Source organism: Dryas octopetala, chromosome 3, assembly GCF_963921425.1.
Source record: "Dryas octopetala chromosome 3, drDryOcto1.1, whole genome shotgun sequence".
Lineage (NCBI taxonomy): Eukaryota > Viridiplantae > Streptophyta > Magnoliopsida > Rosales > Rosaceae > Dryas > Dryas octopetala.
Window position 1 is genome coordinate 20,822,004 of NC_141368.1, and position 4,789 is coordinate 20,826,792.

General features: G+C 33.5%; 1 long non-coding RNA gene across 1 annotated transcript; it reads right to left on the reverse strand.

The window, feature by feature from the left end:
• Positions 1–340: 340 nt before the first annotated feature.
• On the reverse strand, positions 341–2,326 carry LOC147291728 (uncharacterized). Its single transcript, XR_015121407.1, has 3 exons — positions 2,224–2,326; positions 2,014–2,091; positions 341–1,828 (listed from the first exon to the last, which is right to left on the reverse strand). It is a non-coding gene; the product is annotated as an uncharacterized LOC147291728 (long non-coding RNA).
• Between the last annotated feature and the right edge of the window lie 2,463 nt (positions 2,327–4,789).

A 4,789-nucleotide genomic window follows, 5' to 3' on the forward strand; every position in this document is an offset into this window, starting at 1 on the left:
GAGCACTCTACCAATACTATCAATCAAAGACTCAACACTTTAATGGCTAGGTACCTAGAAAATATTAAAATCTAATAAATAACATAACATAGATGTCAAAGAAGATACCTCAGAGTCAACACAAGTAGACTTCTCCCATTTATGAGGATGTCATATCTAACAAGTAACACATGAAACAATGTTAGCATCTTAAAAAAGGCAGCAGCTAAAATGTACAATAAATACTAGCATTCAAAGAATTAAAACACTATAAAAATGCATTATATATATAGTTATACATGTATCTTACAAAAGGTTCCTTGTTTCTTTTTTTCTTTTCTGCAATTGTCCTATATATAAATGACAAAGAGCTATATGTTTCTCACATGAAAACGCTAATTGATCATAACATACTAGATAACAAACTGAAACTTAAAGCATAATCTGCTATACCTGCAGCTAATCAAATGGTACATATCTGTTTTGATAGACATTAATTGAAGAAAATGATATGCACCAATAAATGTCCTAAAAGTTAAGCATCTGCATGAACCACCTATATACTTTAAATTCATGTTCAAATAGCAGCCCAAGATATAAAATAAAGAGAAAGAGAAACCAACATTCATAAATTAGAAAGTATCTATATGGAAAGAAAAAAAAAAAAATCATGGTAGTTTCTTTGTTAAAGTTGCAATTAAGGTTTAGCCGTACCATGTACTACTACTTGTGGCTGCTAAATTCTTTCTAGAACCAGCTGAAAACTATTAAACCCATCCTGTGTGTACACATAAATAAACAAGACAGAGAATATACTATATATAATATATTTCCACAGCCATTTTACCTCATCTGATATGCAGAAATTTTTGGACTAAAAGCACCCAATGCATGGTTTAATAAATCACTGAATCCTTCAAATGAGAAAACAAATTACTACAAATCACTATGAATCCTTCCGGATGCAACATCTATGTTTATTACTTCACAATTCAACAGTAATCGGCTAATAAGAGGCCAACATTACAGTTATATTCATGAAAATTGGGTACTTTCAAAGAAAGAAAAAAAGAAACTGAAATCAACATATACCTGGAACTGAAATCAACAGCCAAGTGCAGCAGTTGAAATCAATAATAAATCTTCACCCGAAAAAAAATTAAAGACAAAAATTAAGATCCCATATCAGTAGTTGTGCCTCAACTTGTATGAAAGCAATGGACGATACTGAAAAAGCAATATGATCTCAGTGCAAATTTTAACCAAGCAGTACATGAAGACAGATATATAGGCAAAGCAGAAAGGATAATTAAGAAGAAAAAATGAAACAGATTAAAGAAGTAGCTAAATGTGTTTTAGATGAATTACATATTAGACACTAGGCTTGCACAACGTGGATCACCACAAAGAACAAAGGCACAGCTAACAACAAGAATACTATAAGGTAGCCTAAGGAATGTTGCACTAGTAATAGAGCTAGCTACCTATACAGCTAAGCTAGCTAGGGTCTAAAACACAATGGCTGAGAGCCAAGTTAAAACTGGTTTCATGTAAAGGCCGGAATGAAGCCTGGCACATGCAAAATTTGGCTGCAAGCTCAAATGCTTTAGCTCCCCCAAGCACACCATGCAGTTGCAAGACACAAAAGCTTTAAAAGCAGAGTAATGAGCAGACATCCCATATATGCAACACTTGGTGAACAATCAACCATTTCAGCCATGAGAAAAATACAATATAAATAGAAGACAACATAGCTGGAGGAAAAATATCATGTTAGAAACCACAAAGGGATATTTGCAATTAAGCACATCATTAGTCATGACACATGTAATTGGGAGTTCCAAAGCACCTGCACAAAAAATAGAGAAAACAATAGCTTTATACAAAACACACCAATTTAGGATAAAGGTTAAATAATAGAAGCATACGGAACTCATAACCACCACATATAACAAATACTAGTGGAAGAATAACAGAAAACAAAAATCAAACCACCAAAAACCAGGAAAAGAAAACAATCTTTTATTCCTTTACCTAAGTTGGTGGATCAATCGTGAGTCAAGGTGGAGGATGGGCTCGGTGGTGGGCAAGAGCTGGTGGCTCAGTGATAGGCTGCAAAAAACACATAAATTAATTAAAAGTATACATTTGTACCCTGTATAAATTAATTAAATAAGCTATACAAACACACACACACACACACACCCGTAATGGAGTCTTAGGCAGCTCAATGTTGGGGTTTACCAAGGTGAAGTCGCCGTCACACGCCGCCTATCTCGCCGTAAAATAACTGGAGAAGTTGCAGCTTTGTTACATAGTAGTGCTAGCTAGAAAAGTTTAGTTAAAGATGATGATGTATATGAAAAACAAAAATTAGCTAGACAGTAAGACATATCATATTTAACTGTGTTGCTATGTCACTCAATAATGACATGTGACCAAAACAACCTCGATCACTTCAAATCGCGAGAGTTTTATTTTATGTCTCTTTCGCAGTAGTCACTATTCTCATCCAAAGGTTAAGCGAAAACGTACATAAATTGAACACCAATTACTTTCCTACGTACCATACCATTTGAAGGCCTCCCATTCCCCTTCAATTTATGCTTTCATCGTATATATCCATCATCTTAGCCTATCTAAGGTGCGTTTACTGCGCTAATGTTGTTGATCCCCGACAAGCCTAACACTGCATGGATTAGTACGTTCCATGGTTTCCAAGGTTATATAGTGTTATATAGTGCCTCCAACCATTTGTTCGCTGCAAGGTTAAACATTGTAATTAATTCATCCCAAGCAAACTGAAATTCCAATTCTGTCTCACACCCATAAAGACACTTGTTGAACATAGTTTTAAACTCAGGGTTTCCAAAGTGACTTTTCAAATTTTTTACTGCATTTAGTAATATGTGCCACATGCATAAACGGTGACATACCCCATGAAAAACCATCCCAATGGCATTTGACATTGCCTAAGCTTGGTCTGTAAAAATAGTCTTAGGCTTCTGACTTCCCATTGATTCTAAGAATGTTTTGAACAACCAAATAAATGTATTGGTCGTCTCATCTAATGAAAAAGCAGAACCAAACAACACATTATTCCAATGGTTGTTAACTCCCACAAAAGGAGCACAAATTATATTGTATCTATTGGTTCGATACGTAGAGTCAAATGCTACTACATCTCCAAAAGCTTCATAATCAATTCTTGACCTTCCATCCCTCCAAAAAAAATTTGTCATTCGATTTTCTTGATCCACTTGCACTGTGCAAAAGAACATAGGATCTTCAACTTGCTTGTGCTTGAAAAGATCAATCAAGCTTTGAGCATCAACTGCTTCAATCATAATATTTTTCTCCTTATTAACAAGATTGTAACAATCTCTCTTCGTAAACCCAACAATCTAAGATCCCCCAACTTCTTTTGCTAAATATGAATATGTATTTGTTGTCCTTATACTTGCACCAACCATAGTTTTAATCACATCGACATGAGCTTCTGAGATCTTTCTATTTGATCTTAAAAACTGTCTCCATTAGCTGGCTTAGCAAACTCGTGGTTGTGTTCATGATGAAAGTAAGAAACTTTCCACGTACCATCATCTTGTAATGTAAATCTAATTCTAGCTTTGCAACCTGTTCTTGTCTCTAGTTTATTTGCCATCTTCACTTCCAAAGGATCACTATCTGGTCAAAAACCTTCTTTTGAACACATATAATTAATTTGTTGCAAAATATTCTTACTGTATCTCTTTTGTCCATTCCACAAACTAAAACCAGTTCTAATAGCATAATCATTATATATAGAGATTAAAAGCTTCGTCTTCACTAGATACAATCTTTCCGAGCAAATCTTCGTAAGAACTTTCCGGATGATTTAGAATCATTAATGAATCTTCTTCCTCACTATTTTTTGTAACATTTTCTTCATCACCTTCCACATCAATAACTATTTGTACAAAAATGATTTAAATATACAACATCACTTTATATGAAACCAAGAATAAATATATAAAAAATAAATAATATGTACAAAAACTAAAATAAATCAAGAGGCCGGAGTAATAAATATGACTTAATTATGCAAATACAATAATTTATATAGAACAGTAGGCTTATTTAAGGGTCTTAGTGCTATGGAAAGCATAGATAAAGTCTTGTTGTACACTAATTAATTGACGTCTGTTTTTTTTTTTTTTTTAACTGTTTAGAAAAAAAGCTTCATAGAAGTCCATAGGCAAAGACAAAACTATTGTGGGGGGATGACACCAGCAAAGAAAATACACAAAAGCAAAACGTACCATTAAAGTTTTTGTTACCCCAACTGAAAAACAACCTTAGCTGTTGGGTCAAACATAATGGCATTTTGTTTATATTGTTACAGAAACTGGTATGATGACCGTATGAGTGTAGTTCTTCCCTTTATAAATTTCGGTTTTCAAGGCGGACACATAACTTTTAATATACATATGAATATGAGTGGGTTAATAAACATATGAATATGAGTGGTTTCAAGAGCTTGCGAACTTCACAACTACAAGGTTTAATATAATCAAGTCTTTTTTTAAGTATTCAAGTAGATTTAACTATGAAAAAGTCTTAGTGGCCATAAAAACCTATTAAAAAGTCTCTACTGTTGTCAAATACAGGCATATAAGCATAGAACAGAACAACAATACAATAAAAATTAAGCAGAAAAAAAAAGGGGAAAGTAACAGTACAGTAGTCCTAATTGATTTGATTACATAAAGTTCAACAAAATTCTTGTTCAAATAATCAGGGAAAAGCAACAGTAGTCTTGCTCTTGTTC